Raw genomic sequence first — 26,943 nt, forward strand, 5'->3', positions numbered from 1 at the left:
ACAGAAGCCTTATCTACTGTGATTATCCACAGAGCACAGATAAAGGAATAGAGGCTCAGCCAGGCTGAGTAACTTGCCCAAGGTCACACAGCATGCAAAAGGGAAGAGCCTGGATTCTCAGAGCTGGAGCTCTTAACTACCACCCTCCACAGCCTCTCTGTTGGTAAAACTTCCCACCCCTGAGAGAAAACCTGAGCTGTGAATCAACCATTCCCCAGGCTGACTGACCTAGCAACCTTACAGCCAAACAGAGAAATTACTTCTCCCCTTGCAGCAGAAGAGGGAAGGAAAGAGTCTCTACCCTTTGCCCAAGCATTCCTAATGGATCCATCACCCCTCCCAGAGTCACTGGCTTCAAACACTTAGCCTGCGGTGTAACTGAAATCATTATCGATCCAGAGTGTTCTCTAAATGAGCTCACAATCTACCATGCTGCAAACCAGCCAGGCCCTGAGGAGCAGCTGCCTCCTTGATCCGCTCTTCCTGGCTCATATTTACACTGGGAAATTAGAAGTTAAAGTAAAAGCAGATAGAGATGGAATTTAATTATATCAAGCAAAGACACAGTGTGCAAAGAAGGCAAAAGTGAATGAGCAAGTTTGTGCCAGGCATTGCCTGAGTTGGCAACTCAGTGCCCTTCCCAGCATCTCCGGTATTCATTGATGCGTGAACTTAATGGGGGCAGGGGCTGTGCCTGTATCACTCACATCATATCACTGTGTGAATGTATCACCATCCTGCTGTTAGGAGAGCTTGGAAATGACAGATGAAGAGGTTGGCTTAAACCAGTCTGCGCTTGTTCTTTTCTAAGTGAGAAGCCCAGAGGAAAGGCAACCTCAGAGTTGGTCTGGGAGTGCAACCAAGCCATCAAGATCCAGGCTTTTCCTGCATTTCTGCTCTGCCATCCTCTTGTTGTCTCCTCCTACTCAGGCTTGATGCTCTGGGCCCTCAAGCTCCAAACATCAACTCCCCATTCAAAGCAGGAAAAGAGGAAAGAGGGTAGTGCCACCCAGGCCCCCTTCCATGTCTGCACTTTTTTCAAAAGCACCCAGCCTCCTCTCACATGTCATCCAGTTCAGGATCACGAGTCTACTAGATGGGGTGGTGGGGGTGATGAGGGGGTGGTATTATCTTGATCCATTTAGAACAATCATAAATGACTCTTCACTGAGGTCTGACAAATTCTTGCTCCAAACAAAATTGATGTTCTATCAAAAAGAGAGAAAGAGGAATATTGACAACTAACAATGACTGTTTCAACTGTACCCGAAGCACACAGCAGAAGACCTGGCAAGTAGCAGGTGCTCAGCGAACAAATTTGATGAATCAACAAATGCCTTTGTTCTGTAAGGATGGAGGGAGGAGTGTGGATTGGGGAAAAGGGTCAAATAGGAGAACAGAAGAGAGTGGAAGCTATGGGGTTGCATCTGTTTCCCATCTATTCTTGGGATAGGTTTGAGCTCCTGTGGTTGAAGGAGTAAAGGCCAGAAACTGATGGTCATGAGCATCCTGGTGATATTCTAGGTGAGGGGTAATGGCCAGAAGCTCAGGGCACTGATTGGCACCACATAACCCAGCAATGCTCTGCCCACAAGAAACTGAAAGCATTAGGGATATCCAGAGAGAGTCCTTTGGCATGGAAAGCCAGCAGTATTCTTGGGGTGGGCCTCAGGGTGGCTTCAGCAGATGGCCTGCCAGGCTGTGGACTCTATCAGGTGGGAGCCAGAAGACAGGAAGGAGGAGGCCGTGTAGAGGCCACAGCTGATAGACTGGCCATGGGTGCTCCTGCAACAAGCCTTGGAAATCCAAAGAACACTGTGAGGGGGTCAGTGCTGTCAGTCAAGAAGGTGGAGGCTTGTGCCAATACAATTTGTATTTCACAGGCTGGTGCCATTTAAGTTGCAAGTGGACAAGACAGAGTTGTCTATCGTTTGCCCACAAGAGGAATGCTGGCTTAACTAGATTCTCAGAGCTGGTGACACCCATGGTAAGAAGCCTGCCCAGGAAGCCAGAGTTAGATTTCAGGGTCAGGATTTGAGGATTGTGCAGACAGAGCTGGAATTGGGGAACTGCTAGCAGCCATGTCTCCCTCACCCCTGAGCTGTGCCTAGAATAAGAGTCACTACTCTCTCCCTGGTTTAGATGGTCCATCCTCATCCCTGGACCTCAGTTTTCTCACTTATAAAGTGAAGAGATCACATTACGGTCCTTAAAAATCTCTTAACACTGGTATTGTTTTATTAGCTAAGGAATATACAAACAAAAAGAGCATTAAAATAAAATCAGAGCAACTGAAGACATGAATAAAGATAGGGCCCAACCAAGAGGCAGTGATGTAGCAGTTGAAATTCAGGCTCTGGATTGGGCCGGACCTGAGCTTAGGGCCAAGATCTATATCATCTTATATTTCTAAGTTTGAGACATGTTTTCCTTGTCTATAAAATGGAAATAATAATACCAATCTCATGAAGTAGTGTTGAGAATTAAATAGTAGACCCATTGCCTAGGAAAGTGCCAGGTATCCACTCGGTGCTTCGTAAATGTCACTTTAAAGTAACCAAAAAAAATAAATCCTCAAGTGATGATCTGCTACTAGGGCTTCCGAATCTCAGTCTCCTGTTTCGTTTCCAAATCCTTGGAAATCCATTTTCTGCCTGCCAACTTCATGACTAAGGAGGCAGCCAGAACTATCACACCTTCCTGAAAGTTTAATGACTGCATGTTTTATTTAGGGGATTGCCAGGGTTCATCCTGGACTCAGGGAGGTGTGGGGAGGCCCTCTATCCTCAAAGGGGCCAAGCTTGTTCCGTTCATAGGCCTTGTCTCGTTGGATAGCCAAATAAAAGACTTTGCCCACTCACATTCAAAAATCTATTCATTAATGGGATGCAATTCACATTTTATGCCACTAATTACCCTAGGAAGGCAGTTAAAATTAATAAGGAACTACAGTTTAATTGTTCCATAATGACAGGGAGTTCCAAAGTGCCCTCTTGAATAATAAAATTAACATTTAAACTAGTTCAGTCAAAGAACCTTCCCTTAACTATAACTCTTCACTATTAGCATGGCTTATTTATTTATTTTTCTCTTTGGGCAGTTCTAAAATACCACAAATTTAACTTTAAGAATCTGCCCAATGTTCCAGATAGCAATTACATCGTGTGCAGTATTTCAGGTGAACTACGGATGGCAGGAGGAGCCCTGGCCCCCAACACACACACACACACACACACACACACACACACACACACACACTAAAGTTAGATTGCCCTACATTTATTTAAGCAAGGGTAGAGAATCTTTTCAGAGGACGATGTATCTCCCTAAAGGGAGGTGGGAGGCCAGGGCCAGCTGGCAAAACACTGTCCAGTATAGAGCCCTCCAAGATCTCAGAAGTGACATTTTTGCTCTGAAACCATTGTTTCTTTCACATTTGAACTGCTATCACTATTCCAAGATCCTCTCTGTGCTTTTGTTTAAAGGAATGTGGCATATTTTGAAACATGCCTGTAAAAGGTGGATTCTAATTTCCTCTCCCTTAGAATATGGGGAGGATTTGGTGATTCCTTTCTAACAAATAAAACAGGGCAAAAGGGATGCTGCGTGTCTTCCAGAACTAGGTTCTAAAAAGGACATGGCTTTCACTTGGCTCTGCCTCGAGACGCTTGTCCTTGGGATCCAACCATCATGTTGTGAGGAAGCCCAGGCACACGGAGAAGCTGCACTTAGGTGTTCTGGCCAAAAGGCCAGTGAGGGCCCCAGCCAGCAACAGCATTGACCACCAGATCCATCAGTGATGAAGCCAGAAGAGGATTCCAAGCACCCAGCCTTCAAGCCACAGAGGCCCCAAGTGCTGTGGGACAGAGACAAGTCCTGCCCCCAGTGCTCTGAATTCCTGACCTGCAAAAACTTTAAGAGCTATTAAATGATTATTTTAAGCCCCTAAATTTTTGAATAAGCTGTTACACAGCATTAGATGGCTAACACGGGAATGTTTACAGACACTGGGCATCCTGGTTCTTAAACAAAGCCTTAAGGCCAGCAAGGCCTTATCCATTCGAGATAGAGGAGAACGAGAGGGAGGCCAGCCATGCCTGACCACTGTCCCAGCTACCAGCCTTCCAGCATGCGGGTCACCCTGCAAAGCAACATATTCCAAAAGAGGCTCTTTGGCCCCGAGCAATTTTAAGGTTGAAGGATTTTCCTATAATTCACAGAGATAGGACTAAGCACAGTTTATCAACCCTGGATGTTTGCTCTCCCTAAAGAGCTAAGGACTGGCATTGCTAATCCCTTGAAAGTGTCCTTTCAGAGGCTCCTGTCATGTTGCGGCTCAGTTCACACATGCTTGGGAGAGACGAAAAGTCAACAGAGAGGGAATGGCAGTGTTCTGGGACTTGTCATACCCCATTCTCCATGCCTGGCCCCAGCCACACCCCATATCCACTGTCTCTCACACCAGTACTGCTAACTCCCTCAGGCCAGGCCAGCTGTCTCCTCATTCACTCATTCATTCATTCATTCATTCACTCATTCAATATGCATCAAGTACTTACTGCATCAGGGGAGATAGACATTAAATTAATCATACAAATAAATAATTATACTTGTTCTAAGCACTGTGAGGGAGAAGTACAGGGTTCTCTAGGGAGCTAGGGATACTTAAACTAAGACATGGAAAACTAGAGAATTATAGAGACAAACAAAGGTGGAGTGGGGGCATAAGGAGAGCATTCCAAACAAACAAATAAGATGTACAAAGCCCACAAGATAGGAAGAAAAGGTGTGGTACCTGGAGTCCTAAAGAAAGACCAATCAGGCTGGGTGTGGTGGCTCACGCCCGTAATCTCAGCACTTTGGGAGGCCGAAGCGGTTGGATCACGAGGTCAAGAGATCAAGACCATCCTGGCCAACATTGGTGAAACCTCGTCTCTACTAAAAATACAAAAATTAGCCAGGCTTGGTTGCACGCACCTGTAATCCCAGCTACTCAGGAGGCTGAGGCAAGAGAATCATTTGAACCCGGGAGGCAGAGGTTGCAGTGAGCTGAGATCACACTGCTGCACTCCAGGCTGGCGACAGAGCCAGACTCCGTCTAAAAAAAAAAAAGATCAATCAATCAGCACCATAAGACAGGATGAGAAAAAATAATAATAATAATTTTTAAAATAAAAACATTTAAAAAGAAGGACCAATTAAGACAGCAGGAGCAGAGAAAGCTGTAGAAGAGCCTGATGAAAGAAGCATCCCCAGGGGAGGGTGGGGGTGATGTGCGGGCCTCGTAAAAAGATTGGGTCTGTAGTCCAAAAACCACATGCAGCTGCAAAAGCGTTTCAAGCAGGAGAGTGAAAAGGTGAAATTTCTTTTGTTAAATCATTTCCGTTCTCTAACCTTATTGTTTCCCTCCTGTACGTACACCTTTGTAAAACCCAGATCACATTGTATCACAGCTACTTGCTTAGGTAACTTTCTCCCAGACTGATGGCCTCTGAGAGCAGGGAGCATGCCTGCACCATAATTGTGACTTCATCGGGCTCCCTACCACTCCTCTTGCAGCCTGCAAGGCCTGGCACCATCATTCCCTTGTCCACCTCTCCAGGATCATCTCGAGTTTTTTTTTTCTTTTTTAAAATATTTTATTTTATTTTCTTCTAGGTTCCATGATATATGTGCAGGACGTGCAGGTTTGTTCCATAGGTAAACATGTGCCATGGTGTTTTACTGCACCTAACAACCTATCACCTAGGTATTAAGCCCCACATGCTTAGCTATTTATCCCGATGCTCTCCCTCCTCCCACCCCACCATCCAGTCTTTTTTCTCTGGTCACTCACCATGGACGAGGCACACTGACAGACTGTCACTTCAGGGGCCCTTCCAAGATGCCCTGGCTAAGATAAGACCCCCACTAAATGATCTCAGAGCAACCAATGCTTTCCCACTGGAGCACCTACCAGGATTTATATCACTACTTATATACATTATTGATTTAATATCTGTCTCCCCTCCTAGACTGTCATTTTCATGAAGGCAAAGAACCTGTCTCTCTTGGTCATCATCACATCCCCAGTACCTCGCACTATGACACACATTGCTGGCATTCCAAAAAGAGTTGTTGAATCCCAGAATGAATGGGTATGCATGAACTGGCAAATGAATGGGTGAATTAATGCATGACTCCAGTGGCCACCCGGGCCAGTTCAACCGTGGATGTTGGACACCTCTTTGTGATCACCCTTCAGTACTTTTAATGGCACAACCTCTTTGTTGGCCTCACTGACACACTAATGGAAGGAATCCATCTTAATGCAGGCTTTATAGGATAAATGGAAAGTGGGAACAGGTAGAGGCAGGGAAGGTATTTTTGGCAATCTCTGAGTAGTTATCTTAATCCTTCCACCAAGTAAAAGGGTGAAAACTGGCAAACACCCATGCTCAGTGAATGATTCCCTGTGAATGCATTCCTAAGCTCCCCAAGTCCAGGGCATTTCAAAGTCTTTTACAGGAACCAAACACAGTCCTATACATCAGTGCTTTTCAAGCTACCGCTGGTCAAGGGCTGAGTTTTATTTTTATTTTCAACCTATCACAGAAAAATACTTTATAAAATACCAAAATTATATGCTTGGATGTGACAGCAATGTCAAATTGCTATAAATGTTTCTAAATACTTATTTTTCATTTCTGTACTCATTTCATCATGGGTAACAAATATTTTGCACACTTAAACCCATCTGCAGACCACACTTTGAGTAGCACTGTTCCAGATCAGTATTCACACTCCCATTGTGTCACTCCTCAGCCATGACAGACATTACTAATCAATTATCACACAGTTTCCCATTAAGACCACATTTGGCTTTCACATCCTTCTGTTCCTAGTATTCAAGACACTGAGCAAACAAACAGAGATAGCATGGGAAATAAACCTTATTTATCATCTCTGCTCTACTTGGTCCATAGATTGGCCATTTGTCATATTTATGTCCATGATAAGGAAAAGTCTGTATTTTTGTTTATAGCCTAATGAAAAGTTCACAGAGAAAGGCCAACTCATCAAAAGAAGTCCTTCTTGTTCACTCAGTTCAGTAGCAATCTTCTGCCGCTTGAAGAGTCTTTAATTCATACATACTAACAAAAGATGCAGCAATCTATATTAGATACAGAAACTTCTGGTGTGTTCTCAGATGTCAGCTGTGCAGATCATATTTGAGAATCTGGGATTACTGGTTGTTTATTTCTTTGATTCTTTCTTCCTTCAAATTCTTCATTCCTATGGTTTACCTGCTTTTATTTCAAGTTGTCACAAGGGTTCATTCACAGTGGATTGTTTTCAATACTCATTATCCACTGTGTCAAAACACTGAGGGTTTCCATTCCTCCCACGTTCAGCCTTTTCCCCAGCAAGACTAAAACCCCTCAGTCCTTCTCCTGTAACCATCAAGCTCTGACCCAAACTCCATTCATAGTCATGGAGAGTCCAAAGTAGAAGAAGCCATAAGAGAGAGAGAATTGATCTGTTGTCCCTGCGTTTCAGATGCAAAGCTCCATCTGAAGACAGATGAATTTGACTTTGAACCTTTTCTCTCCACCTCACCTGTAAAGTTCTCTTTGAAATGTTTTTGCAGCTTCCCAGTGGACCCTGCAAACCACAGAATCACAGACTGTGAGTGCTAGAAGGGACACTGAAGAGCATCTGTGTAATCAAAAATCTTCTTTTTAGCAAGGAAAAACAAATGAGGTTAGTTTGAAGAGTCAGAAGAATCAGGCTGTCTCACTAATCACCTAGATGACCTTAGAAGTGCTAATTCACCTCTCAGCCACCATTTTCAAGGAAAACGGATAAGATCCTTAAAATGCGATGACAGTGACTCACTCACGGGCTAGTTGAGAACTAAATGAGATCACAAAAAGCAAAAGTGCTATGAAAGTGAGAGCACCATGTGAATGTCAGGGTTTTAGCTGTCCTGAAGTACAGGTTGAGCATCCCAAATGGGAAAATGCAAAATGCTCTAAAATCTGAAAGTTGTTGAGCAGCAACATGACACTCAAAGGAAATGCTCATTGGAGCATTTCAGATTTTAGATTTTTGGATTAAGTATGTCCAACCAGGTAAGTATATAATGCAAATATTCCAAAATCAAAAAAATGTGAAATATTAAACACTTCTTGTCTCAAGCGTTTTGGATAAAGGATACTCAATCTGTACCACAGGAAACTAGAAGCAAGTGTCAGAGTGGAGACACAGGGGTGAGGGAGAGAGATAATTCAATCTACCTTTTGACAAAGACCTTTTTTGACTACTTGGGAGCTGGAATGAATTTAAGAAAAAGAATTAGGAGGTTTGGGCCCATTTGTAGTCCAGACAAGAAGTGATAGTAGCTTGAACTAGGATAGTGATTGTGAAAGGAAAAAGTGGACAGATTCAAAAATAAATATGAAGTAAAATCCTCAAGGCTAGATGATGGATTAGACATGGAAACAGAGAGAGAGAGGTATTCAGGTAAGGTTTCTGGCTTATTTAACTGGATGGTGGTGTTGTCCTCTGAGACTGGAAACACTAGAAGAGATTCAGGTAGGTGAGGCAGAGATGGAACATCACAGACTCACTTTCCAACAGGGTGAGTTAGAGACATCCAAGTCAAGGTGGCAGAGAGGCCACTGGAGCTGAGCAGTATGCATGGCTCAAGATATAAAAGAAGTATATGCATGTGGGTGGGAATGGAAGCAATGGGCTGCAAAAGATGGCCTAGGGAAAGAATACCAGGTGGAAGAAGAAGTGGGCTTGGGGCCAAGCATGAAGGAATCATGATATTTAATGGCAGAGGAGGATGGAACCTCTAGAGAAACAGAGGAGAGACCAGAGAGACAGAAGAAAAGGCAGAATCATATCTCAAACAATGGAGGGAAGAACTGGCCAGTAGCATCAAGGGCTGATAAAGATTTATTTAGGATAAATATTGAAAAGTATCCATTTGATGAGCAATGGACATCATCAGTGCCCTTTCATGATAGAAATCAAACTCCAGGTCCTTTCCAAGTACAGGTTGTTCCCTGTTCCTTGTCCCCGCTACCATCCAAGATTCAAAGTAGACCTCCAGCCTCTGGGAAAAAACAGTCCTCCTTGAGGGACAGCTTTGGGCTTCAGTTAAGCCTGGAGCTTCGTAGAGACCCAGCTCCACCCTACCCTCTATGAAATCCTACGTACTGATACTGGTTTTGTCTAAAACACAGATGAAATATAGAGCATGCCTGTTATACCAGACCTGGGTCCACATCAGACATCACTAATGGATCAGAATTGCCACCTACAAACGTGTGTCTCTGGGGTGACTATCTCCATATCTCCAGTTCTTGTTTGCCTGCACAGCCCAGAACCCTGGATGCCCCTGCCCACCACATGGTCCATTTCTCCCTTAGGGAGGCAGAGACAGCGGAGATGAAGCACATTCCAGTGCCAGCACCTCTTTATTCCTGGTTCCACATCCCTGGCTGCTTGGCTGCACACAGCTGGTCGGCCAGACTGTTGCATCTGTTCCCAATATTGATGTGATTCTCAGTGATTTGCTTTGGAAATCAAAACCTGGGGATTGTTGGCTTTATCTAAAAAGCAGGCCCTGCTCCACTGGGGAAGAGGAATGACTCGGCTCACAGCAGAGTTGCGTTTGTTTGGTTTTTCCCGTCGGACACAAACACCCACCCGACGGGTCCTGCCCAGCATGGACGATACGCGAGCCTCCTCTGGAGTTTGATTTGGGAGGATAATAAGCTAAACAAAGGAGCAGATGATCCCGGAGGCTTATTTGCAGTCTGCACAGTTATATTTAGCCATCTTGTGACTGGGTTGCTGCCTCTGTGTGGCAGTTGCCCTTGGGAAATTTAATCCCTGGGGGATGCAGAGAGGGGACAGAACTGGGAGAGGGTATGGAGGGGTTTTAAATGCTGCTTTAGGGCACAGGAAGGAGAGTCAGACCAAATGTGTCCAACAGGCAATCAGCAGGGGACAGTATTTTGGACGCTTACTGGTAGAAGCATGGAAGAGAATACAAATGTGTGTAAGGGGACATTTGTGTTCATTGTCTGTAAATTGCCTAGCACATAGGATTGTGAGGCCCCTTTGTCTTTCCTTTATGCCCACACTCAATAAGCCTGGCAGAGTGAAAAGGGCAGTGGGTGGGAAATCCAAAATCCTGGATTCTAGTCCTAGTCTGCCATCAGCTCAAAGCCATCTCCCTTCTCTGTAAAACGAAAAGTCCGTCCAGAGAGGATGATCCCTAAGATCTTGTGATTTTACCGGTGACAAGATGCAGAGAGTCCATGCAGCATCAGTGGGGAGCAGATGGTTAAGGAAATCGTGGAGCTGTCACAATGGAACACTCTGCAATCGTTACAAATGGTGGTGCTGCCGGGCGTGGTGGCTCACGCCTGTAATCCCAGCACTTTGGAAGGCCGAAGCGGGTGGATCACCTGAGGTCAGGAGGTCGAGACCAGCCTGGCCAACATGGTGAAACCTCGTCTCTGCTAAAAACACACAAATTAGCTGGGCGTGGTGGCACTGGCCTATAATCCCAGCTACTTGGGAGTCCGAGGCAGGAGAATCGCTTGAACCTGGGAGGTGGAGGTTGCAGTGAGCTGAGACCACGCCATTGCATTCCAACCTGGGAAACAAGAGTGAGACTCTGTCTCAAAAACAAAAACAAAAAAAAAAGTGGTGGTGCTGATGCCACCCGACAAAAAAAAATGAACTTCCATTAAAATAATCTGTAGAGGGGGGAAAATAGTGCTAATCTATATTAATTGAGACTGAAGGCATTTATAATCTCTTGCTAAGTGAGAATGGCAGCAGCAGCATGGAGCAGCCCTTCACTGTCAATCAGGCAGCCGTGGAATGGGAGAGAAAGACCACAGAGAGCTGGAGGGTGGTCCACAAAGGTCTGGAGAGGAAGGGGAATCCAAGCAGAGCCTCATCTCACTCCTGCTGACCTCTCTCCCTCTGTCTTTTGGGACTAACTTCTCTGGGAATGTGAATCCCAGAAACTGGGTCTGCCAGAGAAAGGAGGTTTTTATATAGGATTTGTGTTGTGGCTTGTTTTGCTTTGTTTTGGTTTCTTGTCTTCATGATATTTCATGCCCAAATACATGGAGGTAGAGCCCAAACCACCATCTTTCCCCAGCTTGAGGCAGCAAGAGGAGTACCAAGAGGAGCTTAGGTCCTTAGAGACCCAGTCACCTGGGGGGACACTCTTCGAAAAAGATGGTGGCTTTAGGCAGAAGCTCCACCTCTTGTTGAGGCCTAGCCTCCTAGAGATAGTCCATCATTCTAGAATGATGCAGCAGGAAAAACATTATATATCATCCCTCATTCCCAGAGCAGTCCTGTTTCCACCCTACTTATTCTCAAGCTGACAGGCTCATGAGCTAGTTCAATAAGGCTCTGGATTCCAGGATAATGGAGGGCTTAATCTGAGTTTCAGGGAGACACATAACTTTCAAAGATATTCACCAAGTCTCCCATATCAGTCTCATCCTCATCAAAGGCAAAGAGACTACTGACTGTCATGGTGTGATGTGAAACAGCCAACAGTACCTCCTTCACCACCTGCCAAAATTCCACCCTTAGCTCTTCATTCCTTTCTGTTAAAGTATACTCAACTGCTGAAATGAAAAAAAAAAAAAAAAAAATGTATGAGTCAGGAAAATAAAGCTCCCTCAGTATGAAGAGCCCCCAGAATTAGAAATCACACAAATCACAAATAGGCAACTAAGTGGGCAGTTCTCCAGTCTCAATCATCTTTACCACTTCTCTTCTTTGAATCAGAAGAATATTTTCACATCACCATGTTATCCCTTTACGAAGGGGCAATTTAGGCCCAGAAGAGTTTCAATTCTTAAGCAAGGTCACACAGCACGTTGAGAGCCAACATTGGGGCCCTCTGACTCCTGGGAACATTTTAAAGGACTCTTTAAGGTGAAATTCAACACATTATTTCGTTGTTTTATAAACGGCAGGAACCTCCTCCACCAAAAGTCCTTTTTTATTCTTTCTTTGCTGGCACCAGCATCTATAGTGATTACAGTATGCAGAATGAAATCATCTGAGTGTGTAGACGATGTATCTGAATTGAGACACGCAGAGTTTGGGCTTGGAATTTGACACGTCCCACACCAGTGCAAACCCTATCGGGTTATCTGGGTGTGCCTGCAGACTTCATAGCCCTGGTCTCACGCTTCTCAGTCCTTTGCCTTGGTGTTCCTGCGCTCTAGTGGCAATAAACTTTACTACAGTCACATTCACCAGCAGACAACAAATCAAACGGAAGTTAGATTCAAGAAGATACAGCACTTTTCAGGAAGGATAAAGGCAACCCACATCTTTCTCTTTAAAAGCAGACCTCGTTATCATAGGAATGATGTTTAGTCTCACACAAAAAAACGCGACTATCTAGTCTTTAGCCCGAAACAGATCTTAACTTAGGCATCCAAGTTCCTGGGTTGGAAAATAGATTATATAACTGACTTAGGGTGTCGTGGGAATAAGGGGGCTCAGAGAATCTATAGGGGAGGAACAGAAAGACTTAAAGTGGCAAAAGAGAAGGACATTGGCAGATGGTGCCCCCTGCCAACACTGGCATAAATTAATTCAAAGTCCTGCCTTCCCCTTTTCCCAGCTTTGAAGGTTCAGTCCCCTAGTCCCCAACTCCACCTCCCTTTGCTCAGCTAACTCCTGCTCCTTCTGCCCATCTCAGCTCAAGCCTCCTTCCAACTCTGAAAATGAGATGGGCCCTCGTCATGCTCTCATGGTATGGGGAAATTTCCCAGCATAAGACTTTTTCACAGTCCTTAGTTTTATGTATCTCTGGTTATTTTCATGTCCACAGTAAATTATATAAGCTCCATGAGTTTAGGCACTGAGCCTCCCTTACTGAGCATTGAATCTGTGCCCCCAAAACAGTGATTAGCACATAGGAGGCCCTCAATTAATGCTGTTCAATTAAATTAATAAAATTGTATGTGTTGGTTGAATGTGTGACATTTGTTTGCAGACCGAACAAACAGATCTTGTCTCAATGAAGAAAACAGGCAAACTGTACCTAGGGTCTGTCCACAGGGCTATGCAGAGCCAACTGTGAGTGCTTTCCTTGTACAAGCCGAGGGTGGACACTTTCCTTGGACATCACCCCAAATGCTCACCCTCACCCTGGGGTGAGTAGTTGAGCAAGGGTCTTTACCGTAATCACACTTTTTGATCATAAGCATCCGTAGGCTCAGCTTTTGTCCCTGCAAAGGTAACAGAATCCGCCTGAAAACAGAGGACCGAAGGACAGCAGATTGAAAGGCTTTGAGAACATCAGGAGACCTGACCTTCAGAGCTGCCTCTCTGTGTGACCTTGGATGCTACCTCCCTACACTGGGTCTCCATGCTTTCATTTGTAAAAGAAGGAGCTTGAGGTATGTAACATCAAAGTCATGGTTTTCTGGTGTCAGAAACCCCAGCTGAAGCTGGCTTAAAGTAAAAAAATGGAATATATTGCTCATCAAACTGCAAAGCCATGGATTCAGGGTTGCCTCGATCTAAGATATCAAGCAACGTCATCCAAGCCTGGTTTCTCTTCTCCATCCATCAGCTCTGCTTCCCTTTGTGCTCACTCCACTTGTAGGCAAGTTCCTTCTCTGTGAGGGTCTCTGGAAGCTCCAGGCTTTCATCCCCTCAGCAGAAAAATAAAGAGGCTCTCTCTCAGACCCAGAACTGTGGCTCAGCCATACCTTTTGGGCCATATACTCATTCATGAGCCAGTCACAGTGGTTAGGGGAAATTCTTGGCTCCACATGAATCACAGAAACACCACCCAGAGGCCAAGCTCCATGACAGTAATGAGGAAGCACTCTCAGAATGCTGGGGAAGAGGTACGACACACACTGAAACAAAATTGGCACCCCAGAGTCAGTGGGCTTTAAAGACTCTTCCAGCTTTTTTTACCTTGCCGTGACTCTGAGATTTGATACCAGGGAAATGGAAGGGAGAATAAAGCCATAAACACTCTCTAAAGTTAGTCCAACCCTAAATCTTTTGAAAAGCCTAAATGCGGAATAACACTCGTCATCCATTCTGAAGGGGGAAACGGGGTGACAGCAGCAGCCCTAGAAAGCAAGTGATGACTTTGACCCTCCAGAAGCCACAGGGCATGAAAACGAATGACATTTTGATAATGCCACTAAAATGGAACATTTCTATTTCACAAAAAGATGGACAGTCAGTGAGATTCATAAAAAAAGAAAAAAAAAGAAAACATTATTAAACTTTCCCTTTCACTGCTTCTTTGTATCTCTGGTTGAAATGGAGCAAGATGCAGGTTGCCATGGTGACGGCTGAATTTTAAATAACAGGGCTCAGGCACACTGGCTGCTGGCTGTACCGCCCCAGGCAGGAAACGGTTGTGGGGAGAGAGAGACAGAGGCTGAGTGAGAAAGGAAAGAAAGCTGCTGGGCTCATCCCAGGACACTGTCACTTCTCCAACTTGTTTTCCTTGCACTGAGAGAAAGGTCCAAGAATGACGGACTCTCCAGCTTCTTCATAGAATGAGGGAAGGTGGGAGTCCAGATGCATAAGAACAGAACCTGAGAAGTCACCTTGTCCCTCCCCTACCTGATTCTCTCTTGTGACAAATGGATTTCCCCTACGCTTACACCCCTTCCCACGAACAACGGGCCCAGCTCACCCAAGTGGTTAGACGGGACACTGGAAGCCTGTCCCTAAGAAAAACGTCCCAAGAGCTAGAGACACAAAGGACAGAAGCCCAAAGGATTTTTAATTGAAAGAGGAATTTGCGGTCCAAAGCCCAGAAGCTGTCGATTCACATAGCTGTGGCCACATATTCCAGTTCTGCTCCTCTCTCTAGAACCATCCAAGACTGAAATGGAGAGATTCAGGAAGTGGCGAGTTCTCCATGACTGGCATGTTCAAGCCAACATCCGCCAGTGAGGAGCTGCCTGACAGGGGGTTGTTCAAATCGTTTCAGACTTCAGAGAGTCACAGTCCTGCTGGGGCAGCTCAGAGAATCCATGCGGTAGAAGATCAAGTCTTTCACCTTGCACCCTTCTACATTCCCAGGCCAGGGAAGAGGGAAACCAGAGGCGGAAGCTGGAGGAACCAGCAGCTGGGGAGCCCAGAACTCTGCTGTGATGCCCACACGCTTGTGGGGACTGGCTCTGACAGGAGCTGGTCTCTTCTCCACTGCCTTCACTGCTGGTATATGTGTGTGTGTGGGTGGCGCGGTGGGGGGGGCGGGGTATGTATGGCAGGCCCAGGCCAGTGCTGTTTCACTGCTTTCTTAGATCCTTTTCTCAGAACCTTGGAGTTCCTGACTCTGTGCGAGAAGGCACAGGCAGGTGCCCTGGTGGTGTTAACACTGGGCCACTGTCCCTTCTCTTCCCCTGGCTTCACCACACACCAAGCAGACCCCAAAAAGGACTTGTGTTCTCAGCCCGCCCTGTCCCTTATCTCCTGGCCAAGGCAGCAGACAGCCAAGGCCACTCTCTGTTTGTCAGGGAAAAGCTTCTAGATGTTAAATAATAGTAGTAAAAATAATAATAAACACAAAGATTTTTCCTCATGGCTGGGAAAGTGGCAGGATTACTGAAGCTGAACACGTCTGACATTTCCCCAGAAGCCAGGTGAGCAGAGGCCCCAGGAGAGAAGGGAAGAGCCAAAGAGACAGGGTCCCTGGGCCTGTGACCTGCACCCCTGGGACCTGTCCTGTGCTCCAGGCCTGACAGTCGGCAGCTTGGGACCTGGGACTCCCCAACAGTATTCCCCAGGAAGGTCAGGACTGCCGGGGAGATGACAGCATCTTAAGAAGGAGATAAAAGCCAGGGGAAAAGAAGGGACAGTGGCCCAGTGTTCACACCACCAGGCCACCTGCCTGTGCCTTCTCACACAGTCAGGAACTCCAAGGTTCTGAGAAAAGGGTCTAAGAAAGCAGGGAAACAGCGCTGGCCTGGGCCTGCCATACATACCCACCCCGCGCCCCACACACACACACACATACCCCACACACCCCACACACACACCCATACATACCCCACACACACCCCACACACACCCCACACACACACACCCCACACACACCCCACACATACACCCCCCACACACCGCACACATACACCCCCACACACACGTACACCATACACACACATGCGTGCACACACACCCCTCACACCCCACACACACACACTCCACACACACACCATACACACATGTGTGCACACACACCCCTCACACCCCACACACACACCCCACACACACCCACACACACACTCCACACACACACCATACACACACGTGTGCACACACACCCCTCACGCCCCCACACACACCCTACACACACACCTCACACACACACCCCACACACATGTACACCATACACACATGTGTGCACACACACCCCTCACACCCCACACACACACCCCACACACACACCCCCCACACACACACCCTACACACACATAAACCAAACACACACCACATGCACGCATACACATACAACCCTCACACACCACACACATCCCCCTCACACCTCATACATAAATACACCACACACACCCCACATACACCCCTCACACCCCACACATACAGACACCACACACACACAGACACCACACACATACACACACCCCTCACACACATACACCACACACACACCCATCACACCCCACACATACATACACCACACACATACACCTAACACACACACCCCTCACACCCCACACACACAAATACACACACATGTCACACACACCCCACATACCACACACACCCCTTACACACACATACACATACACCCCTCACATCTCACACATACACACACCACACACACGCCTCTCACACCCAACACACAGACTCCACACACATACACAAACACCCCACACACAGCCCTTACACCCCACACACATACACCACACACACCTTACACCCTACACACACGTACACCATACACACACATGTGCACACACACACCCCTCACACTCCACACACACACCCTCACACCCCACACACACATACACACAGAGACTCCACACACACACACACCCCTTACACCCCACACACACCCCACACACACACCTTGCACCACACACCCACGTACACCATACACACACATGTGCGCACACACACCCCTCACACCCCACACACGTATACACCACACACACACACCTGGATCAGGGACAGGAGCAGGAAGGGGCCTTTTGTAGAAACAGTCCCTTGGGATACACACACACACACACACACACACACACACACACTAGGCTTGTGTATGCATGAAACAGCTCCTGAAAGATGCACAGGATCTGACAACAGAAAGGGACCAAAGAACTGGAGATGAGGGGGATAGGAAGGAGGTTTATTTTTCACTGCACACCTTTTTGTAGAATTGTACTTATGTGCTTATATTGCCTTTTCAAAAAATAAATTCTGTCCCCCTTTCTAGAACACACATACAGAACCTGTCCCTTGTCCAGTCCACGTGAAGTTAGGAAAACTAAGTCCTAGTTTTCTCCTGCCAGCAATAGTGAAGCAGTATGATGTCATACTGAGTCTTAAATATCCTTTGCCTCAGTTTCTGAGGCTCTAAAATGGGGTTAATAATACCTATTCTACCCTCCTTAGAGGCACTTTAGAAGTTCATTGAGATAAAACAACAATAGCAATGATAATAGTTTAAATATATTGAGTGCTTAACATGTACTGGGCACAGTGCTATTGTCTCAATCCAGAAACAATCCTCTAAGGTAGCAACTAATGCGAGTCTCATCTTAAGAGACAAGGAAAATGAGGCAGAGAAAAGCAACTTGCTCAAGGTCATGCAACTATATATCATAAACTAAAAATAAAATTCAAAGCCACCCCCCGTCCACCACCACCAACTGACTGAACGGACCATCTCTTGGCCAAGGGCATCCCAGAGTAAACTTGAAGACTGAGTTCTCAGCCATGACAGGATAGGAGACTCAGCTACACATCGTTATACCCCCTCCCTCATTAACCATCATTAGCCTTTCTTCCCTAAGGGCTTAACAGAAAGTAGCCCTTTCAGACTTCATGACCAAGGACCCAAAAGCAAATGCAACAAAAACAAAAATAAATAGATAGGACTTAGTTAAACTAAAGAGCTTCTGCACAGCAAAAGAAATAATCAGCAGAGCTAACAGAAAACCCACAGAGTGGGAGAAAATCTTCGCAATCTATACATCCGACAAAGGACTAATATCCAGAATCTACAAAGAACTCTGATATGGTTCGGCTGTATCCTCACCCAAATCTCAACTTGAATTGTATCTCCCAGAATTCCCTCGTGTTGTGGGAGTGACCCAGGGAGAGGTAATTGAATCATGAGGGCCAGTCTTCCCCATGCTACTCTCATGATAGTGAATAAGTCTCATGAGATCTGATGGGTTTATCAGGGGTTTCCACTTTTGCTTCTTCCTCATTTTTCTCTTGCTGTCACCATGTAAGAAGTGACTTTCACCTCCATTCATGATTCTGAGGCCTCCCCAGCCATGTGGAACTGTAAGTTCAATTAAACCTCTTTCCTCCCAGTCTCGGGTATGTCTTTATCAGCAGCGTGAAAACAGACTGATACAAACTCAAACAAATTAACAAGAAAAAAACAAACAATCCCATTAAAAAGTGGGCTAAGGACATGAATAGACAATTCTCAAAAAAAGATATACAAATGGCCAAGAAGCATATGGAAAAATGCTCAACATCACTAATGATCAGGGCAATGCAAATCAAAATGACAGTGGGATACCACCTCACTCTTGCTAGAATGGCCATAATCAAAAAATCAGAAAAATAATAGATGTTGGTGTGGATGCGGTGAAAAGCGAACATTTTTACACTGTTGGTGGGAATGTAAACTAGTACAACCACTATGGAAAATAGTGTGGAGATTCCTTAAAGAACTAAAAGTAGAACTACCATTTGATCCAGCAATCTCACTACTGGGTATCTACCCAAAGGAAAATAAGTCATTATATGAAAAAGATACTTGCACACACATGTTTATAGCAGCACAATTTGCAATTGCAAAAATATGGAACCAGCCCAAATGCCCATCAACCAACAAGAAGTGGATAAAGAAAATATGGTGTGTATGTGTGTCTGTATGTGTGTGTGTGTATATATATATATATATATATATATATACATATATATATACAGACACACATACACACATACACCATGGAATACAACTCAGCCATAAAAAGGAATGAAATAATGGCACTTGCAGCAACCTGGATGAAGTGAAGTAACTCAGGAATGGAAAACCAAACATTGTACATTCCCACTCATGCATGGGAGCTAAGCTATGAGAACAAAACGCATACGAATGATACATTGGACTTTGGGGACTCAGGGGAAAGGGTGGGGTGACGAGGGATAAAAGACTACACATTGGGTACAGGGTACACTGCTTGGTGATGGGTGCACCAAAATCTCACAAATCACCACTAAAGAACTTATTCACGTAACCAAACACCACCTGTTCCCCCAAAAACCTATTGAAAATAAAAAAATAAATTTAAAAATATTTTAAAAAGAAAGCAGCCCTTTCAACAGACTCCACCCACTGGTATCAGCCTACTGCCGAACGCTGCCTCTCCTTTTTTGCCTGATAAGAGACCACCGACCACAGGGTGGTTCTGGCCAATCTACAAAGAATGCACAGTAAGGGTTTTCCTGTCTGCTTCACCTTTTGATGTCAAAGGGCCAAAAACTCCACCCTTAGATCATGCTAACACTGTCATTTTTTGTACATGGGACCCATGCAGGGGGATGAAGCTCAATTGCACGTGTGCATATTTCTCTTTCATAAATATTCATGATTCCTCCAATAGCTTATTGAATATGTATATTAGACCACTCTGCTCAGCATAAATTTCTATTCCATTTGCCCCACCCTCAGAGTATCTGTTTTGGGCTTCTGATCAGAGGCTATGCTTCCCATCCTGTCAGAATGGCAACCCTGCAGGCTGCAATCCTTTATGAGAAATAAAGCTTTCCTTTCCAAATTTATGAACCTCCTCATTCTTCAGTTGATGATATCCAGCCTTCTGTTTCTACCGCTCACACTTTTACCCACCAAATGCAATATGTAAGTTTGATATTAGTATTCATTACTCTAGATGCAGCTTCCTGTCCTAAGGTGTTTGGGTTGATCATCAGATTTCCTCCACCTGTTTCCCCATATCGGAATTTCTACCCTACTCAAGAGAGTTTAATGAGGAGCTAGAATCTAGAGACAGGAATATAAGCAATTTCAAAATGGGATCCTGGTCCCAGGAGTTAGGATTTGTTGCATGGCCGAGACCAGGATCCTGGATTCACCTTTAACTCAAGAAAGTGCCCAGAAACAAGCCCCAGCTGAGGTTTATAAACACAATTAGCTTGTTACCATCCCCACATCCACTGTTACCATAGCGATGAGAGAGCTCTTGGATGCCAGTCCTCAATTGCTGTTCCTGATTTGCAGAGCCTTCCTGATGCACGCTTCCTCTTTCAGTTTCCTCTTCTCCTGTGTACTTCACAGACCTCTGCAATATCTACCAACTGTTGGTCATGCAATCCTTTCTTAAACTCCCCCAGAAACAGGCAGCTCACTACTCACCAGGCACAAATCTTTCTCAAACCAGCCTTAACTGTTCGTGAAGACTTCTTTCTATTGTCCTAAAATCTGTCTCCCATTTTTTCCAGCCAAAGGTTCTGGTGCTGCCCTCTAGGATCTCATATCACACCTCCTCCTCCTGACTCCTTCAAATAACTGAAGATCATCCTCATAATCTGCCTGGGTCTTCTCTTTTCAAGACCAGTGGCTCTCAAACTTAAGCATGCATCAGACATGGAGGTCTTGCTAAACCACATAGTCCAGGGCCTTACCCCCAGAATTTCTATAGGTCCGAGGTGGGCCCAGAAATTTACATCTCTAAGATGCCACTGCTGCTGCTTGGTGATTACACTCTAAGGGCCACTGTTCTTGGTAAGTACTCCTCATACCTTTGAAAATTCTTTCTGTGTGAGAGCTCCCAGGCCTCTTTACCCTTCTAATCTCTCTCCTGGGGACCTGCTCCAGTTCACCAATATGACACCCAAAACTAGACAAGGAACCTTGAGTAGACATGTTTGATGACAAGGAACAAAGATTTTCCTCAGGCTACCTCAAGCGATAGGAGGTGGTTATAGTGGATGTAAGAAAAAAAAGAACCTCAAATTCATGGCCAGGTTGATTGGACCCCAGGCAAATGAGGCCTCTAGGGAGGAGTAGAGATAGCAGTAAACCTGGATCTCTACCCAGAGGACAAGAGCTCTTGTTAGTCCCTTAGCAGCGGGGCTCTGTTCATCCTCAGCTCTCTCCTCCTCATCTACTATTTCTGCCCACCAACCAATTCCATATCCCCTCTCCATTTGTCAATTTTCTCTACCTCATAGCTTCTGCTTCCTCATTCTTGTTTCTGTTTTCTGATTTCCTTCTGCTCCCTTTTGGCCTCTACAATAGCATGGTCTCCATTAAGAGTTCAGCTTCGAGGCCTGCCACCAACCTTCTGAGTTGCCTTCTTTTCCCAAGTTCAAACTCCACAAAGAGGGAATCAGAGTGAGGTATGCTTGTTTCAGTTTAAATAAAGCTCTTCAAAGTAGCCTGTAGATTGACAACCCTTGGGTCCTGTTCAATCTTTTGTGGCTGGTAAAAGGTTGGAATACATGGTATAAGCACTAGCTGCCCCCTTGGAAGGAGATGGTAAGAATAGCCTAGAGTCCATTGGTTACCTGTAGGTTTCATCTTGCATGCCAACTTCATTCAAAAACTATTGGCTGCCTTAAAGACTGTGTTGATAGAGGTTCAGAGGCTACATCTAAACCCAGTGGAATATGGTTAATTAGTGGTATCTGTCATGGGCATTCAAGCAACAATCCTCAGCCCACATGCCAGTTACTTGCCATCCCCACTGTTAGAGCATGTGGTCTAACAAAAGCAAACTAAGTGGAGTCATTATCTTCCTCGTTTTGAGTTTCTTACTTGTCTTTATGAGGATAAAGATTATATTTGCTTCTTTAGACAGCTGGATCACACTATGGCATCACACTGAACTTCAGCCACCTAAAACTCTTAAGCCTTTTTTATACCTGCTAGTAAGTGGCATCTCTCCCATTCTGCATCATGCAAAAAAAGAAACATAACTAAACAGATACATTTTACATTTTTCCTTAAAATAGTTCACCTTGTTTAATTTGACCCATCATTCCAGACTAGTGAGATCTTCTTACTATGAATAATGTCTATTTCTGGCCTATTTGATAAATTGCTCAAACTCTGCAGACATCTTTCCATGAAATGGGGATTAAATGTTTATCTTCTTTACAGGATTCACAATGACGAATTTAGAAGATTGGTTTCCACGTACTACCTTGCACCATTTAGGGAACAATTGCTGAGTAATTTCAAGAAATTATGTTTGCTGGGCACACTGGTTTGTGCCTGTAATCTCAGCTATTCAGGAAGCTGGAGCTGGAGGATCACTTGAGCCTGGGCATTCGAGACCAGCTTGGGTGCCTGGGCAATATAGTCAAACTCTTTCTTTAAAAAAAAGAAGAAAAAAAGTAATTATCTTAGACTAACAAGTACACATGCATATTTGTCCACTGTGTTCACGGTGAGAAGAACCAAAGATAGTTAAACTATTTAACTAGTTTAACTAGCTAATAGTTAAACTAGTTAACTAGGTTAACTAGCTAATAGTTAAACTAGTTAACCAGGTTAACTAGCTAATAGTTAAACTTTTAACTAGTTTAACTAGCTAATAGTTAAACTTTTAACTAGTTTAACTAGTTAATAGTTAAACTATTTCACGAAGGCAGCTCCTTTCCTAAAACAATAGCTGTTGTTCATTGAACAACTTTTCTGGGTAAAGGATACTTTAATATGTTATTTCTAACTCTTACAACAACATTAAGAGGTAGATTTTATTATCTTTTTTTAGGGATGAGACAACTGAGACATAAGGGGTGTAATCACTTTCCAAGATAACACAGCTAGTATGTGGGAGGGCTAAATCCCAGCCCCAATCTGCCTGACCCCAAATCCCACGTCCCGTCCACTGTGCAACATAGCTGCTCCCCAAGCATGGTTTCTGAATGACACTGAGACTTGCTGAAAATAACTGAAGGCAGAGATTGAGGGCTCATGAACATATTTACCCATGGATCACAGTGTTTGTTTGTTTGTTTGTTTGTTTGTTTGTTTTGAGACAGAGTCTCATTCTGTTGCCCAGGCTGGAGTGCAGTAGCGTGATCACAGCTCACTACAGACCCCACCTCCAGGGCTCATGTTTCCCTAGGAGCTGGGACTATAGGCTTGCCCTACCATGCCCAGTTAATTTTTTTTTTTAATTTTTTGTAGATACAGGGTTTCACTCTGCTGCCCAGGCTGGTCTTGAACTCCTGACCTCAAGTGATCCTCCAGCCTCAGCCTCCCCAAATGCTGAGATTACAGGCATTAGCCACCGCACCGATCTGGATGAACATTTTTAAAAGTACCACCTGTATTAGATTGAAAAAATTATGGTATATCTGTACTTTGGAATATTATAGATATTATTTAAAAGAATGGGGTAGACTGACATGTATTTGTACAAAGAACTGAGCTTTACTGTTAGCTATGTATACTCTGATCCTATTTTTTTAACATTACATTCATATGTAGGTAGGAGGTGGAAAATTATAGACTTCAGTTCCCATTATTAACACTTCCATCTTGATTGAATTTTTACATTTGTATATTTTTAATCAAAAAAATAGAAAATATGTTAAAATTATTAGTTACCCTTATCCTTCCCCTCTGACTCCTGAATTTCATGCCTCTGTATGGCACATCAGGATCCAGGCCCCTGTGTCTACTGGCTCCCGCAATAAGAAACCTATTGTCTCACATTAGAAGACCTGAGGGAGGATAAATCTTGGGTTGGTGAACTCAGTGGTTCATGGGTGTCATACGGCATCTTTGCACTCTCCCATTTTCAACAGGAGATCTGGCTCCCTGTCCATCATTTCCTAGTTGCCACAGTTCAAAATACCACAAGCTGCTATGATAATGTCCAGCAGAAAAAGAGGCAACTATTTCTTCCAATGCGACTCTTTCTAGCAGCAAGAAAAATCTATACAATGATCTCCCCTCATCCACAGTTTTGCTTTCCTTGGTTTCAGTTACCCGTGGTCACCCAGGGCCCAAAAATACTAAATGAAAAGTTCCAGAGATAAACAATTTATAAGTTTTCAATCACGCATTGTTCTGAGTAGCATGATGAAACCTTGCACCATCCCACACCATCCCACCCGGGATGCGAATCATCCCTTTATCCGGCATCTCCACGCTGTCTATGCTACCCACCCGCTAATCACTTAGTCAGATCTTGTTATCAGATCTACTGTCACAGTATCGGTATCCCAGTGCTTGGGTTCAAGTAACCCTTATTTTACTTAATAATGGCCCCAAAACACAAGAGGAGTAGTGGTGGCACTTTAAATATGCTGGGGAAGCCTAAAATGCTTCTTTTATGTGAAAAGGTGAAAGTTCTCAATAAGCAATGAAATCGTTTGCTGATGCTGCTAATATCTACAGTATGAATGAATCTCCTATCTGTGAAATTGTGAGGAAGGAAAAAGAAATTCATGCTAGTTTTACTGTCACACCTCAGACTGCAAAAGTTACAGACACAGTGTGTGATAAGTGCTTAGTTAAGATGGAAAAGGCATTACATTTATGGAAGGAAGACGTTAACAGAAATGTGTTCTGACTGATGGCAGTCAGTTTCAGTACTATTCTCGGTTTCAGGCATCCGGTGGGAGTCTTGGAATGTCTCTCCCGTGAGTAAGGGGGAACCACTATGCTAGAGACAGTCCTAGAAGAATTCTCACAGCCTACTGGTCAGAACTGCATCACATGTCCTGTGAATGCAAGCATTGGTGGAGACTGAGGGCACCAAACCTGGATGGGACAAACAATTTGATCTCTGGGGCTGCGAAGCTCAGCTTCCTTTGAGGCACATGGCTTGCCTACTCTCTGAACAATATTGGGGTTCCATTATCTAGGAAAAAGAATGGGGCCAGGTTCAGTGGCTTACACCTGTAATCCCAGCACTTTGGGAGGCCAAGGCGGATGGATAACTAGAGGTCAGGAGTATGAGATCAGCCTGGCCAACAGGGTGAAATCCTGTCTCTACGAAAAATACAAAAAATTAGCTGGGCATGGTGGTGCGCACCTGTAGTCCCAGCTACTTGGGAGGCTGAGGCACGAGAATCACTTGAACCCAGGAGGCGGAGTTTGCAATGAGCCGAGATCATGCCACTGCACTCCAGCTTGGGAGACAGAGCAAGACTCCATTCCAAAAAAAAAAAAAAAGAAAGAAAAGAAAAAGAATGGGAAACGCTCGTGGAGACATGAACAATGGTGTCACCACTAATTCCTAAATTAACTATGATACCAGGCTCTTGTGAGTGTTCTCATTCAACAATGCTATGTGCCTCTGTCCTCTCACCCATGTATTCTCAGAGGCACACTGTTTCTGAACCAGGTATACTAGGTTTCTAGACTATTTGAATTGTTAAAGTGTTAACTAAAGTGCTCCTGAATTTGTTACTGTTACTTATACTGACAGTGATATTCATATCACTGTCTCTGGGGTGGGCTGTGGGAAATGTCACTGTAAAGATGATTGAAATTCACTGATGAAAACCTATTTCCCTAAAGATCTAAAGCCATGGTCCAGGTGATTTCAGAAATGGCAAATTCTAAAAGTAAGCAAGCAAATGGTTTTTGGTGATGGGTAATATATAGCTCCATTTAGCAGGATATGTGGTATTTGACAAGGATTGAGCTGAATCGATTTTAGAGATCTTGAAAAACAGGCAGACCTGTCTTGGAGGTTTTACAATGTTGCTTTCTGAAGGTAGAGTTTAATGCCCTCTACCATTCCTCGAAAAAACTGGAGGACACCAGCCTGCCTAGTTCAGCCATCTGTCCATCTGAAAGGTCATCAAAACAGAGGTATCAAGTCCTTTGTTGCAAACTTGAGGAATCTCTGATGTGGAATCAATCATTTTTCTAGTAGACAAGGTGGCCTCACAGGACTGAGAGTAAGAAAGAGTGAGAAAGAAAAGGAGATGCTTTCCCAGCCCCATCAAAGCTGGACTCATCCTTATCTTTATTTCTTCCCCTACTCATCATCACTGCTGTAAAAGGGGGGAAATTTCCTCTACCTTTGGAGGCTCAGTGTCCGCACCTGCAAAGTAAACTGTCAAAAGACAGATTAACAGGAGGTAGGAGGAGCATACAAACTTTGTGTGATTTTATAAGTTTATGTGGCCCGTGGAAGTGGTTCATAAATTAAAGAAAACACACCCAAAAAAGTGGCAAGGCTTGGAGGCTTTTAAATCATTTCAACGAAGGATGATACATTTGTAGAGATGTGACAAGACACGGGAAAGGGGGTTTGGGTTTTAGGCTTCCCAAAACTGTAGGAGGTAAATATAGGGGGAAACCCAAGGAAGATAAGAGCTATCTTTGCAAAGTTTGTTTGTGCAGGTCCATTTCGGTGCATCTCCTTCAAGGCCATAAAACTTCCCCAGGAAAAGGGATTTATGGCAGTCTTCATTTCTCAGAAGTTTCTGCTTTTAGTCAGATAAGGGATGCTTAGGGAAAACTTCTTTCTGCATCTGTTGAATCTCAAATGCCTTCAGCTCAAAATAATCCTTCTGCTACAGAAGCATATTTTGAGGTGGTACATTCTGATTCCCCACTCTCCCTCATCCCCTAGCATGCTCTTCTTGACTTTGACTTGCGCCTTGTACTGGGTGTTTAGTTTGTCCCCTGGGCCATTCTCCACTCTTCTCTGC

Source organism: Nomascus leucogenys, chromosome 2 (genome assembly GCF_006542625.1).
Source record: "Nomascus leucogenys isolate Asia chromosome 2, Asia_NLE_v1, whole genome shotgun sequence".
NCBI classification, from domain to species: Eukaryota; Metazoa; Chordata; class Mammalia; order Primates; family Hylobatidae; genus Nomascus; species Nomascus leucogenys.